Source organism: Canis lupus, chromosome 24 (genome assembly GCF_011100685.1).
Source record: "Canis lupus familiaris isolate Mischka breed German Shepherd chromosome 24, alternate assembly UU_Cfam_GSD_1.0, whole genome shotgun sequence".
Taxonomy (NCBI): domain Eukaryota; kingdom Metazoa; phylum Chordata; class Mammalia; order Carnivora; family Canidae; genus Canis; species Canis lupus.
Genome location: NC_049245.1, coordinates 7,964,472 through 7,980,671, shown reverse-complemented (window position 1 = coordinate 7,980,671; position 16,200 = coordinate 7,964,472). Strand labels below are relative to the sequence as shown.

The 16,200-nt window shown below is 36.5% G+C and overlaps 1 protein-coding gene and 1 long non-coding RNA gene across 5 annotated transcripts in view; one reads left to right on the top strand and one right to left on the bottom strand.

Annotated features, from left to right (window-relative positions):
- The window catches only part of MACROD2 (mono-ADP ribosylhydrolase 2), a 2,007,046-nt gene that overhangs the window by 1,154,452 nt on the left and 836,394 nt on the right, over positions 1 to 16,200 (top strand). The window lies entirely within an intron of this gene.
- LOC119865616 lies at positions 1,755 to 11,041 on the bottom strand. The gene is made up of 3 exons (XR_005377554.1): positions 10,767 to 11,041; positions 6,749 to 6,894; positions 1,755 to 1,883 (listed from the first exon to the last, which is right to left on the bottom strand). It is a non-coding gene; the product is annotated as an uncharacterized LOC119865616 (long non-coding RNA).

Below are 16,200 nucleotides of genomic sequence, written 5' to 3'. Positions count from 1 at the left end.
GCCACCCAGGTGCCCCAAGTGCTCCTAATTTTAGAAGCAAAGTCTCATAGATAGAGCCCTCAGATATTCTGAATATAGTAAATATAATTCCAAATGTAAAAAAACAATGCTGAACAGTGAAAAAAAACGCAGGAAATCTCAATAATATCTGATTTGCCCCCAAGGATAAGTGTTTTGTCTTTTAAATTGAAATATCAAAAAGCAAATGATTTCACACAAATACACTAATAAGCAAATATACAGGTTGGTTTTTGTTTTTGTTTTTGTTTTTCCCCATACATGCTTCTCTGTCCATTGGCTGATCCAGGACTAATTGGTGCAGGCTGGGAAAAATCATAAAGAATGCACTGTACTTTCAGAAAAGGCCTCTCACATCTTAAAGAAATTACAACGGCTTGTACATCAGTTGCAATGTTTAAAAATGAGTGTGAATCTACATACCTCACAGTCTAAAGTACAAAAGCCTCACAGAGTGCTGCAAAATACATGCAAAAATGTGAACAAAATTTGAATTTAACTTTCTCTTGCAACAGGCAGGGGGGATGGCTCTGTATTGAGTTTGCATAAGCTAAGATCTCTTGTTTATTCCTTTCAGGGAAGACGAACTGCTCTGTCAACTCTTTCAGCTTCCAGTTTTACAAAATATTGCTTATCTGATTAACTGCAATTGCCAGTACTCTAATCATGTGTATTCATGAGTATTTGTGGGTCGAGGTCAAGGGGGAAGGAAGGCTAGCTCTCCTCCAATATTACACAGTATTATTCTTGGAGGAAGTCTTATCTTGTCTGTTTTATACTGGTTAATGTCTATTGTTTATATCATTCATAATATAAACATTAGAAAAAAAGATGTACATATTTTAAGATGATCTTACTACTGCTCATTTAATAGGAACACAATAACAGAATCTGGTGACTTAATATGCAAGGGATGTATTTTATATCTGGAAAGCCAGGATACCAAGGAGGTTTTTCAATTGCCTCATTTGGATCTTAAGGTATGGAAGGCTCTGAGGCGTGGAGGGTTTGTTGGTTGATGCCTCACTGATCTGCAGACTAGTCTGACTTATATGGCTGAATAGGCAGACACTTCCTTCCCTTCTCCCCACTTCATGTGTATCACTCCAAATGTTATGGTTTTGGACAAAAGCATAACATTCCTAGAGAAAGTAGTTCCAGGAATTCCAACAAATTTTCTCTGCTAAAAAGTCTAAATAAACTCTCAGGATTTGATTATACCTTTGTTATTAAGAATTTTAACTAACAACAAGAAAAAAGAATTTTAACTAACTCAATCCTAGTATAACATGTTTTTTAAATTATGGGTATTTGAAACTGTCTTTCTTTTAAACAATGGTAAAGGCAAACTCTGTAAACATTACTTACTCTGCATTACCTAAAATCTAATATATCTGGTGATAGACACAAATTAAGCATGTACTTGCCAATATTTCCAATTAGCCTACTGGTTTACCTGCACACATTTGAATACTGTAAGCCATTACTTTGGAGAATTGATTCAAACTCAAACTCAGTAGAACCATCCATATTGTATATCTGTGACAGTTTCACCAAGATATGATATCATGGACTTGCTGTAAATAATTCAGAGATGTGACTTCATTAATTCACTACAATAGTAGCTATTCACTATGATAGTATTAATATGAGACATGGAGAATAAGTATCTGAAGTGGATAATTCCATATTTATTCTATGCCTTCATTTGTATTCTAGATTATACTGTTTTGATTTAAATAAAGAGAGAGAAATTTTCTTAAGGTTCAATCTTAGCTGTCTTCTTGTGAAGTTGATTTCTTCCAGGCTTAAAACTTGCATCCAGTGTAAGAGTTCTGACATGTTGCATCAACACCCTTCTATTGCTTTAAACAAGAAAATATATATCATCAATTTCCTAAGACAAGTGAGGAGAATGCTTTTATGGTACTCAAAATGTATTTATATTATTCCGTTAGAAAAAAAAAATGTCAGGGGCTAATTTGGGGGCCAGGCACTGCCAATTTTATTGTTCTAGTCACACAACTTGTGTGACAGCATTTCCAGTTTTGACAAATTTGGCTTAAATAATAATCAAATGAATGTCCAAGCTTTAACTATGTATTTTTCTAAGGACCTATACAGTAAAGAAAACCTAAAGATACTATACTTCGAGACAATTTAAGAAGCAGTTTGAAGAATTGGATACTTCAGCTCTAGATAATACTATACCTCTTTCTAAAATAACTATGACTTGATGGCATGAGTAGAAGTGTCCAGATATTGTGAACCACAGCTAGAATCACATCATGAATCAATTTGAAGAACTACAAAGACATATACTTTAAATGCTAACAAATCATCTTCTCTCAGTGTCAAAGGTATTACTATAATTTAAATTTGACTTCTTTGAAAGCTTCTCATTAGTACATTGGAATTCTAAGGAGTACATTGGTAAGACTGTAGCATAGTAACTGAGATGTACAAACATGAATGTAAATATATGTGTATTATGCACATGCATATGTGTTTTGTAAATCCCCTATTACTTCTCTGAGTTATATCATAGCTGATATAAATTCATTGCATTGTTTTATGCCTTTGGAACACCTTGATGTTGGTATGGTTTCAGAATGATTTTGTGATATCCTTGGAAGAAAGCTGATCTAGGAATTTGAGAACTAATATTTGAGTCCTGGCCTTTCTGATTGATTGCTGTGTAGACCTATCTTTTTTCATCTGTGAAATGAGGATAATAAAATCTGCCCTTAATGATATCAGTGGAAAAGAACAAGTGTTGAGGATGTGGAGAAATCGGAATCCTTATATACTGTAGGGGGAATGCGAAGGTGCATTCGATATGGAAAACCGGTTTTCAGTTCCTCCCAGGTTAAACGTAGAGTTATACCCCAAGAAAACATTCCAGATGTCCATCAGTTAATGAATGGATAGACAAAACATGGTCCATCCATAGAATGGGATATTATTCAGCAATAAAGAGAATGAAATACTAATACTTGGCTATTACATTGCCGCAGCTTAAAAACATTATGCATGAAAGAAGCCAGTCACTAAAGGCCACATGTTGTGATTCCATCTGTATGACATGTTCAGAATAGACAGAAAGTAGACCAGGGCTTGTGGGTAGGAGATAAGGAAGAAATGAAGAGTAACTGTTAACAGGCATAGAGTTTCTTTTTGGAGTAAGGAAAATTTCTGGAAACAAATAATGATGATGTTTATACAACTCTATGAAAATACTAAAACAAAAAACAAAAAAAACACTGAATTACACACTTCAAAATGATGAATTTTATGTTATATGAATTATATCTCAATAAAAAAGTTTAAAAACCCTGTCCTGCCTCTATCAGAGAATTGTTGTAAGAATGAAATAAAACTGGAAAGTTCCATAGAAACTAAGTCATATTCAATCATCCATGCCAGTGCATAGAGAAGAACACAGGCTTCAGTGTTTGTAACTATATAGGGTTTTATGAAAATTATCTTTATGTTCAGTCATGGGAAAAGTCACATAGAGGGCTAAGGTCACTCAGGACACTCACTGTGAAGAGCTTTACAGAAAAGATATAAACTGCACAAAAAATTTATTTGAAAGAATGGAAGGCACAGAAGGGATGTAGAGAAATAGAGCTTTCTATTTCTGTAGACTATAGGACTTGCCACTATATACTTTCCATGTTAATAGTCATTGTATTGTTAACGGAAAAATCCTGACTGGACTACAAAACCATGACAGTCAGAAGCTGCACTTGGTTAATCTCCATTTCTTCGCACCCTGGACATAGTGCCCTGCCTATGGTGAATGCTCAACTAAGACGAGATGAGCTTTCTCAGACTTTTTCTTTCCTTTCTTCTTCTCCTCCTCTCTCAGGCCCCACTTCCTCCTCCTCCTCATTCTGCTCCTCCTCCTTCTTCTTCTATCAACATTTTATTTAGAACACTATGTAAAGTCTACAGGCTACCAAATGGACTTCTTCAAGCAGCACCCTCTGAAAGCCTCTAATGTTATCTATTTCTTGTTTAAATGAAGGATGTAAACTCCCCTCAGGAGGCCAGGCAGAGGTAGGATTGAGTTCAGTTCATTCCATGTTGCATATAGGCCACTATGGTGTGTTTTCTCCCAGACTGTCTTTTCTCAGGGCCATTCTCTCCAACTCCCCAGGTGTGATTACTGTACAGTCCTCCCTATCCTTCTTTGCACTCATCCAACTTGAGCTCCCTGTAGTACTTGACACCAGGACCACTCCTTTAGGACTCTTGTCTCTCTTAGCTTCCAGAATAATTCTCCACTCTCTTTAATTCCTTCCTACTTAGTCGTTACTTCTTAGTAAGTCCTGGCAGCCACCTCTCTGGCTTCAGCCCCCATGACTTTCCTTATTTACCCTCTGCTCTTTTTTTTTTTAAAGATTTTATTTATTTATTCATGAGAGACATAGACAGAGAGAGAGAGAGAGAGAGGCAGAGACATAGGCAGAGGGAGAAGCAGGCTCCATGCAAGGAGCCTGACATGGGACGGGACCCCTGGTCTCCAGGATCCCACCCCAGGCTGAAGGTGGCACTAAACTGCTGAGCCACTGGTGCTGCCCCCTCTGCTCTTCTTGTACAGCGAAATAGCTTTCCTTAGCAGTATCAGTCAAACCCTAAAACTTTGGCAGTGTTGGGGCTTTAGTTACTAGTTATGAGGTTCTGATTCCCAGATGATAGCTCTAGCTAAGACCTTTCTCTTGATCTCCATAACTAAATATACAACTACTTTTTGGAAAATTTCATCGTGTGCCCTATAGTACCCTCAGTCTTAGTGTGACTGGGGTAATCTGCCTGGATTCCTGTAAGCCAAGGCTTTTGTGAATATCCCCAACAGAACCCTGATGTGCAGTTGGAAATTCAGGAGTCATTCCAGATTTCTCTATCTCACTCCTCTCCTTCCAGTGAGTCACCTATTGTAGTCCTTTTGACCTCCTTAATATCTCTCATACCCTTCTGCCTTCTCCCTAAAGCAAACCCTAAACAAGTATCTGGGTTTGAGAAATTTATTGGGGACTTCATTTTTCCCAGCAAGCACCATGATGCAGTAGGAAAATGAGATGGGAAAGAGGAAAACCTATAATGGGTGTGACAGTAAGGAGATTATTACTAATGGAAACTGGAGCAGTTGAGCCATGGAATCTCTGAGAAGCCATGAATTGTCCCACCAGGTGATAAGGAAGCTTGGGTATTTCTCTACCAACCTGCCCTCCTTGTTAGATGTTGCCCCCTGTACAGGAGGAAAAATAATTTTCCCTCTACCTTCTAAGTTCTGGCTTGAGACTCCTGTAATAAAATACAGATCAACAAGAGAAAAACAAATAGAAGTTTATTAACAGGGATTCCTGTGTGGCTCAGCGGCTGAGCATCTGCCTTTTTAGTTCAGGGCATGATCCCGGGATCCTAGGATTGAGTCCCACAGCAGGCTCCCTGCAGGACTTTTTCTTTCCTTTCTGCTTCTGTCTCTGCCTCTCTCTGCTTCTGTCTCTGCCTCTCTTTCTGCATCTCTCATGAATAAATAAATAAAATCTTTAAAAAAAAGAAAGAAGTTTATTAACAGGTATACCCTATATATACATGGGAGACCCAGGAAAAACTAAGTAACTCAAAGAATTGGCTTAGAATTCAGGCTTAAGTATCACCTTAATAGAGGAAGGAGAGAGGGGATAGAGGTCTTCTAAGGGAGAGTAAATTATTTTTAGGAAAGAGGATGGGTTTGGAAGAATAGGTGGGAGATATAATAGCTTGTGACAAAGTTTATCTGGATGTGGTATCAAAGTTAACTTTGTATATGCCAGAAGATCCTTGCATATGTCACCCTCTGTGTCTAGAAAAATCTTCCCTCTTCCTTCATCTGGGTCATTTGCTCACCTCACCTTTTGGATCTCAGCTCTGTCTTTTCTTCCCTAGAGAAGTTTTGCATTTATATTTGTATGATTATTTGAATATTTTCTTCTTTATCCCTCAATCACAAGCTCTATGAGGGTAGGGAAAAGGTCAGTCTTGTTCACCACTAACATCCACAATTGAGCATATTGCCTAACACATAGCAAGAATTTAGAAAATATTTGTGGAATGAATGTGGATGAATAGATGAATGATTAATATATGAAAGCCTAATTTGTTCATATCAAGACCCAATGACTATTCTAAAGAGATGGTGAAATGCAGTTTTTCCTACAGAAGGTGGGAACATTTCCTGTTTTTGTAAAAACAGAAGGCATCTAAGTAAGGGAGGACAGGCATCAGAATTTTAATTTTGAATTCAAAAGAAATCAGGAACTCTTTTAGGTTTATGAAAAAGGGGGAAGGAATCAGAGGATCAAAATAGGATAAATAGAGTGTCCAAAATTCTATTTATTTAACCACTTGCAATATTTCAATCAAAATGAATTCCTCTGCCATTGAAAAGCTGTCATGTTTTCATTTGCTGGAAAGTGACAAAGTTAGATAAATGATAATGCCATGTCTTTGTTCATTCTTGGTTAAAAATCCTTAGACTTAAATGTTCCTCAGTGCAAACTCTCACTGAATGAACATGAAGTGTATTGTTCTACAATATGCCACTCAATGAAATTGCAGCGCATTTGGCACCACTGAGCATCTTAGAAGAAAGAAAACAACAACAAAAGCCCATAAAACAAATTGTGACCCTATAAACCTTAATGAAGGACTTTGGAATACAATGAAATGTTACACTAACTTTAGAGAAGATTGCAAAGATTGAGAAAAGTTGGATTTTCAGATGACCTCCTTGTTCTCAATGATATTTTATTAATATATGCGTTTCTTCTTGCTTCCTTCTTCCTGTCTTTTCTTTTTTCATCATCTTCATTTCCAAGTGAATAGCTTTAAAAAAAAAAAAAAAGAAAGTCAGTACTCACTTTTTCTTTTTTTTTTTTTTAAATTTTATTTATTTATTCATGACAGACAGAGAGGGAGAGAGGGAGGCAGAGACACAGGCAGAGGGAGAATCAGGCTTCATGAAGGGAGCCGGATGTGGGACTCGATCCTGGGTCTCCAGGATCCAGCCCTGGGCTTTAAAGGCAGAGTTAAACCGCTGAGCCACTCTGGCTGCCCTACTCATTTAATTTTCAGACTTAAGAGATTGATTCTTGGGCATCAAGATACTATTCTAAATTTTTAAATTAAGAAAGCTCCAGGTACCAACCTAAGAAATACAACTACCCACCACACAGTTAATTAAATGTCTCTGAATTGCTACTATTTGAGGTTGATAAGCCCCACGTATGAATTCTTTGGCTCAAAGCAGGAAGTTATATTAAGAAGACAGTAGAAAGGAAGAATAATTAGATAGTCTTTTGTAAGAAGGTGCATAAATGGTGTCTGTGTAGCCCTGACTAACTCTGTTAGTCTGTTTATTTTAAGATTCAGTCATTTGAGGTGTTTGCTCTTATGTAGATTTTAGGCACCATGTAAACAAAAGGCTAATGTAAAGATCATTTTGGTGCATGAATTTCTGTGAATTTTGAGCAGATATTCTAGGCTCCTGTTTTATTTGTACCTCTGGGCATTTTTTTTAAATGAAATTATATATATTGCTACTTTAAAAACTCATCTTGATGTTTGTTACAAACCACAGTATTTGAGATTGTACAGAAGGAGGTACCAGTCAGGATGGCCCAGGTCATGCTGAAGTGACTCCAACATTTCAGTGGCTTACAACCACAGATGTTTAGTGCTCATGCAGGCTGCAGGTCCATCATGGGCAGCTATAGCGCTGTTTAAGCATCACCTTCACTCTGGGACTAGGCTGACAGGGCTGCCTCTCACTAGGATATAGCCTGTCATAGCAGCCAAAGTGAAAGAGAGAAAGCAGTTCTTAAAGCTTCCACACATCGCTTCCCCTCCCATTTCATTAACTAGAACAAGTTTTATGGCCATCCCTACATTCACTAGGACAGGGAAACAAGGAAATATAATCATCTCTCAGGGAAAAGGTACCAAATATTTGTGAATGGTCTACCACTTACTTCTTCATTTTCTTTTTTTTTTTAATTTTTTTTTTATTTATTTATGATAGGCACACAGTGAGAGAGAGGCAGAGACATAGGCAGAGGGAGAAGCAGGCTCCATGCACCGGGAGCCCAACGTGGGATTCGATCCCGAGTCTCCAGGATTGCGCCCTAGGCCAAAGGCAGGCGCTAAACCACTGCGCCTCCCAGGGATCCCCACTTCTTCATTTTCTTGGATGTGAACACCACCAGAAAGATTAAGCAACTTGCCTAGGATCACTGGCAGAGCTGAGATTAGAACCAGATTCCTGTTTTCACTTCCCTTCAACACCCCTCTGTGCAAAGTTGTGGACAGGCTGTTGTAGTCAGAATTATAAGAGAAGGATGTCATCTAGAGAGGTCGTCTACTCACCAGGGCCTGTCTCATGCCATGGTATCACTTTGACATAGTCAGCACATTTTCTTTTAGGATCTGTAGGTCCAATATTTGCTTTTGTTACAGTATTCAGTATCAGTCAAAAATTAATCATGGAATCAGAGCCATTATAAATTTTGGTGTCAGGAATTATATTTAGATTTCTTTTATTTATATATTTATTTATGTATTTATATTATATTGATATATTATATTTATTATAGGAATTAGAACTTAAACAACTTAAACCACGTGAGAGGATCTGGGCAAATAAGGTCCCAGAAGCTCAAAGGAGTCACAAACCAATTACTCTGATAAGCTGAGTATTTGCAGATGTGCATCTGCCCAAAATAAGTCACCAAAATAAGATGGTAAAGAGAAGATTTGTGAGAATCTTATGGGAATCATGGCTTCTATGTAGCTATCAGCACTATAGGACTACTATTAAGTATCTGTGGCTGGCCTGGGGTAACTGTGAGTCAGCAGGCTCAGAAATTGGTAGAGGAGAGTGAGAACCAACCTGGAACTCATAAACCCCTATGTGTAAGATTGTAACTGCATCTAACCATTACAACCTTCAGAGTGCAATGGCTGCCACTTTGCTTCTGCCTTTCAAATCTAACTTGGAAATCATATAGGACAGGGATTCTAGAAACAGTTCCAATTTAACCAAGCAGACACAGAACAACCTTTCACACATTCCAAGTTTGAAGAGGCCTAGGCAGACTCATATCAACAAAACGTACTAGTTTCTTCCTATTGCTATGATGAATTACCACAAGCTTAGTGGCTTATACCCACACAGATTTATTATCTTAAAGATCTGGTGTTTACAGATTCAACATGGATCTTTCTAAGCCATTATCAAAGTTTTGGCAGTACTGTATTCCTTCTGGAAGCTCTAGGGGAGAATCTAAGGGTTGCTTTTTCTAGCTTCTAAAGGCCATATCACTGCAACTTCTGCTTCTGTCATCACATCCTCTCTCTATCTGATTCTCTTGCCTCCTTCTTCTCCCTTAAGACATTTATGATTACATTGGACCCATCCAAATAATCTAGGAAAATCCTTCATCTCAAAATCATTAACTTAATCACATCTGCAGTCTTTTTTGCCATCTAAGGTAACATATTCACAGATTCTGGGGATTGAATGTGGACACCCTTGGAAGGCCAGTATTCTATCATACTAACTTATATGACATTCCTGATGGTCTATAGCAGGGGTTGGCAAAATAATAATATGTGGGCCAAATCTGGACCATTGCCTGTTTGTATAAATAAAGTTTTATTGGAAAATAGTCATGCTCTTTTGTTTATGTATTGTCTGTGGCTACTTTTGCCCTATGACAGCAAAATTGAGTAGTTGGAACTCAGACCATATGACCCACAAACAAGAGATATTTACTAACATTTTACAGCAAAAGTTTCCTGACCCCTGGTCTATAGGCCAGAAAGTTGATTTGTGGATTTAGAATAAGAAACTTGGGAATACAGCAGTTGCATAAACTTCAGATTTGTAAGATAATGTATTATCTCCCTATGTTAAATCTATGTGCAAAGCTAAATGATCAGGTTAACTGCAATGGGAACAGCTCACACCATTTGTAAGACAACGAAGACTAGTATGACTAGTTATAAGCATGGAAGCTACCACCTGCACCATAACCATGGGCCTCCCCTCTGGGCTGGAAACTCATGACCATGGGTGAGAACATCCTTTCCCTTGAGGCAACTGTGAACAACTGATACAGTCTCGTTCTTCAGATTCTCTTCTCCATGATAAAAGTCAGTCTTTATTCCCATTGAATAAAAGAGAACTAATAAGGCTACAACCACAGGCTATTCACTATGATTAGAATTTGAGTATTACCTCAAATTGCTCAGCCACCCAGGCAAAGCTTAAAGTGGATTGTTTTCTTTTATCACAGGGTGATTTCATTTATTCAGTTTCATTTTATCTAATTTTATTTTCAAAAGTAACCTTATTTTCTTTTTTTTTAAAGATATTATTTATTTATTCATGAGAGTCACAGAGAGAGAGAGAGAGGCAGAGATACAGGCAGAGGAAGAAGCAGGCTCTCTGTGGGGAGCCCTATGTGAGACTTAATCCCAGGACCCCAGTATCACACCTGAAGCTGAAGGCAGAGGCTCAACCACTGAGCCACCCAGGGGCCCCAAAAGTAATTGTATCTTCAAATTTTATAGATCACTCTTCTCTATCCTTGTATCACTTGCAGATGAATTTTTCTTGATATAAATTGTGAGACTTTTATTATTTTTCTTTCCATCATGCTTCCATTAAGTTAGTTCCAACATGAAGGAACACTTACCTTAAAAATGCCTTTTCCACCTGGAAGGAAATGAGGCCATTAATGAAAACTTCAATGGTAGTTTTAACCTGGTTATGTGGTTTATCTCTCTGTGCCTTGTGAGACAAAGGAGTATGATTAAGAGATATTTGATACTTTCCTTCAGTTCAAAAAAAAAATATTTGTGAATGGTGCAAATTCCATTAACTATCTTCAGGACTTTTCATCATAAAGGAAGATCAAGATGTGTCAGAGGAAATCATTAATAACTTGCTGGGTGTTCAAATGCAAAGTGATCTTTTGGAATGTTCATTGTCTTTGGTTTTCGAATAATTTGTTGCTTAGCAGCATAGTGGGGAAGAGTGAGTCTATAGAGCAAACTGAATAGATTTGAATCACACCTCTCCATTTGCTAACTGTGTCACTTCATCAAGATGGGTCAAATTCTGAGCCCCCATCTTCTCATCTGTAGAGCAAGGACATAAGTAGATCTTCCCTCAACAAAAATCTAGGAGTTCAAATTGTTCATACATGTCAAATAGTTATAATAGTACTTGCTAATATGTACATTAGTTGGTCCCTTCATCTAACATACAAGGTGCTAACTACTCTACATTATAAGCATGACAGTAGCTCTGTGAGATTGGTATAGTTATTATTTTTTTTAATAGACAAAGAAATTGAGGGTCAAAACATTTAAATAATTTGCTGATGGTCTTAAGTCTGGAAAACTGCAGAGCTAGAGATAAAGTTCAGTTCTCTCTGATTACAAACACCAAGCCTGTGGACTTAACCTACCGTTTGTAAATCATCTATTACTTGAATTGTGAACCATTTAAGGCCAAGGCATAGCATTCTTTAGCAATTCAGAAGCTGGTAACTAAATGAAGACAATATAGGGGTACCTCAACTAACTGAAGCCCCTGGGAATATATTATCTGGACAGTCTAGTTTTCCAGAAAGCATTAGGTATTTGCCAAAACTTTAAAATAGCATTTAATTTGGAAAGAACTCACTGTAAAATATATTATACATTTCCCTGCCTTCTTAAACAGATTGTATTGAATATGATTTAATGTTATATTGACATAGTCATTTATCATTATGAACTTTATTTTTATTCTGTATTCTAATATAGGGATATTTTGAGAGTTTATTGTAATAGAGAGGGATGTTATTGACCTGGATTGTTATGCATTTTTAAATTATTGTGCTTGATTTATAAAGTTTTAGATGTTTCATGTCCCAGTGGTCACTACTTGTCAGTGTTCCTGTTTGTACTATCAGTCTCTCAAAAGTCCACCAGAAAAAAATCTGTTGATCAAGGAAAGGTGGGTTTGGTAAAACACTTTGTAAAATAACAAATCATCATCTTGATAGTCTTGATAGTGTTTCAAAATGAGGAAATTTGGGTAGAATATTTATAGTGTAGAATATGAACTGGGTGATGATTTGAACTTGAGTGATTTTAAGGTGGGTCTTACAAGACAGGAAAATGCCTGGCATTTGGTAAACTTTAGTGCCATAATAGCTGTGGAGGTGGGCAGAGCATGATGAGAGATCTAAAGTTACCTTTGAAGATTAAGCTGTTGGTCTTAATAAGTGAGTTATTTCAGTTGGTTTACAGTTGTATTTTACAAGAACATGTATTTCCTGGACTAAGAAGCTAAGTGATCATTTCTGGTTCCAATATCGAGATAGGCAAGAATGTTTGATCCCAGGGTTGTGTAGTACAAGGACAAAAGAATATATTGATTTGGTTTATCTCTCGCCTCTATCACTTGGTATTGAAAGTAAATAACCGGAATTGTGAGTCCATGGAGAGTTGATATAAACTAAATGGAAGCCTAAGAAATAGACTTATGCGCATGTATTTTGTGCTTAAGCAGAAACCCACTGTTTTCTTGCTTAATTCCTGGGTGGCTTCCTAATGTCATGTAACCAGCATTGTCAACTAGCTGAGTATCCATTAGGTATCTGTTACTATACTGTGAATAATACATGTGTAAGGTCTAGTAGAAAGTGAATAATTCTACAAAATAGTGCTTGTTGGTTTTTTCCCTCTTTCTTAATGTTTTATTTGTTTATATTGAGTTTTTCACAGCTTTTAATGTCCTTTTTTATTTGAAAATTTATAAAGTGATGCTGTGTAAATGCATCATAGTTTTTAACTATGAAACTTAGAATGTTTAGAGATTTTATCCATACTTTCTGAAAAGTTCTTAGAGACTCCCTAAGCTACATTATTGAAGTAAGTAGTCTGAGATATTGGGATTTGGTGTAGAATGCATGGAAGATAAAGTTATGGAGCAACTCTAAAGTATATAATTAATTCCTAAAATAAAATGCATATTGTTCTGCATCTGCAGTCTAGCAATTGGAAAATAATAAAAAAGACTAAAGGTTCTAATTGTGTAGTGGTAAATTGGGAAAAAATTAATTTGACTCATTACTTAAAACTTCTGGCTATTTATAGTGATTTAGGCCAACTGAAAAATAAAATACATGTTCTGGCCAGCAATAATCCTTTCCAAGAATTATGTTTGGTAAGAGGATATAGAAAATGATCAAACAAGGTTTTTGAAGTCCTGTTAACCATGGGATTTTCAGTGAAGCAATGTAGATATTGTAGACTTGTATTTTGAAATGACAGAAATTCCTTAGTAATATTTGAAGCCTATTTTGGTTATTGCTGTCAATGTCTGTTTTTCTTTCTTTTCTTTTCTAGTCATATATTCAGTACTATAATTTGTTGGCTTCTGGCCCAGAAAAGAAGCCAATTTTCAGGAAAAAAAAGAAAAGAAAAAGTTCTTTACTAGCTTTGTACATGAAAAAGCAAGTTCAAATTTTATTGTTAAATTAAGTTTTTATGCAAGGACAATCTGTGAAAACTATACTGTAGAGGACAAAGTGGCCTCTTTCTTTTGTTTTAGCTGATATCCTAGTCAAGAATAGAATATATTTTATATATTTTATACACACAAACACACACATACACACACATTCTTTTCATTAAATATCAGGGACAAAAGAAAACCTGACTGCACACCTGAATCTTTCTTAGGATGTACATATATGTGAAATACCAGATGACACAGTCTAAGATCCATTTCATATTAGGTAACATGAATTAAAACAAGGCCTTAGGGGATCCCTGAGTGGCTCAGCGGTTTGGCCCCTGCCTTTGGCCCAGGGTGATCCTGGAGTCCCGGGATCGAGTCCCACGTCGGGCTCCCTGCAATGGAGCCTGCTACTCCCTCTGCCTGTATCTCTGCCTCTCTCTCTCTCTCTATGTCTATCATGAATGAATAAATAAATCTTAAAAAAAAAGTAAAATAAAACAAGGCCTTAAATTTAGTCATATAGATGCCAAACTAAGGAGAGACTAATATTAAGTCTCTGGGGCCAACGGTAAGTTACTATGATTTATGAGCACAGTCATGAAATTGAGTTCACTAACATATAAACAGCATTTATTGAGCACCTATTAAGTGCCAGGAACCCATGCTGGGTATTATAGATACAGAAATAAAAGTCTCTGATTCTGAAACCTTCACAGTATGATTGAAAAGTAAAATCAGTCAATTAAACAATATGAGAAGTAATAGGAATATGTCAAAAAATTTGATTACTGCTGAAGTATAGTTTTCAAAGCATTAAAACTACAGTTTTACACAAACATAAAAATATCAAAGATTTTTTTCAACTCAGTAAAAGATTCAGCAAGATGACAGAGCCAATTCAAAAAGCATTTGAAGAGCTAGATATGTATAGACAATTTAAATAAAGGAAGATTAAGATTAAGATTTCTAGGTTAGGTATAAAACTAGTTAATTTCTTATAGGGCAATAAAGCATAACTGTTGAAATTATCATTTTTCCTGAATATATGTGATTTTCATCTCTCCTGAATAAAAAAATCTACAAAAAAGCAGGTAGCCTCACTATATTTGGGATCTTTTTTCAATAGTAATCAGTTGAAAAAAGTGTGTTCCACCTAGATCATTACTGAGTGGTCCTTTGCCTTACCCCCAGGTGACCCTATACTGTCTATCTTTTTGCTTTATTTTCAAGTCATATATATTTTTTATTAATAAAAAAAATTAGAAACAATGGAATGTAGAAGAAAGGAAAGAATGGAGGATTCCAGTTGGAGGGAAGATAAGGAGAGAGGATGTCTGAGGGAAGACTCCTATAAATTAAGAGAAAATGTCCAGTAAGACAGAGTCTCTTTTGTAGAGGGGTGGTGATAGGTAGAAAGGAGAGTGAAATAGGTGGATCCCAAGTGCCATTTCTCGAGCATTTTTGTATTACTATTATGACAGATGATTACTATGACTAGGGACCAATTTATAAGAGATATTTACTTGATATTTGATTGTATTCATTGTGGCAGTGGTTTCTGAAAAATCAGCAAAGCAAGTCATCTGTGTGCTGGCAGGGAGTTATAAATTAGTTGTTTTTAAAGCCATAAATTCATATGTCAGAACATTGAAACTATTTTGGAAGAAAATGCCAAGGATAATGAAAGCAGAAGATAGCCAAGACAGAGAAGATTGGGATCCAATTAGGCAGTAAAACAGAGCAGAGCCTCTAATTTTTAGCCATACCTCTGAAATTCCCCTTTTCCCCCTCATGGGTCTTTTCCCTCTCTTCATTTTTTTTCTTTTCCACACCTTTCCTCTCTTACCCCAGATAGGGATTGAAATCTGGGAGACATCACAATTTATTTCTCTAGCGGAGCAATACGCATCTGAAAGCAGCAGCATCTAGTTTTGTTTTGTTTTTGTCTTAGGCTGCAAGTCTGAACAGAATAGAACAAAATGTAGCAAAATGGAATGGGATGGAATAAAATCTCCCCTGAAGTACCTTTTGACTATTTCTGCTGTTTAAAAAATATTTTGTTGACTTAGCTTCATTTTCCTCTTTGATATTAATTTTCCTGCTAAGAAACAAGTCACATCCATAAATATTTATTAATTTAAAATCTTTTTTTCTAGTTGGGCTTTCCCAGTGGGTAATAAACTGTATGGTGTGGGGTTATTCAATCTTTTTAGTATTATTTCCAAAATGTAAATAAAAATATGAGTACACTACAATCCCTTGGCCTTTCCGTATGAGCTGCATGATTGTGACAACATGGATGGACCTAGAGGGTATTATGCTAAATGAAATTAGCCTGCCAGAGAAAGACAGATACCGCATGGTTTCAATTATATGTGGAATCTAAAAACACTAAAACAAATGAACCAACAAAAAAGCAGAAACAGACTCATAAATACAGGGAATAAACTAGTGGTTGCAGGGGGTGGTGGAGAGGTGAAGCAGATGCTGAGGGAGAATGGGCAAAAATGAGTGAAGGGGAATGGGAAGTGAGATCTTCCAGTTATAGATGAGTAAGTCACAGGGATGAAAGGCACAGCATAGACAGTATAGGTAACGGTACTGTGATAGTG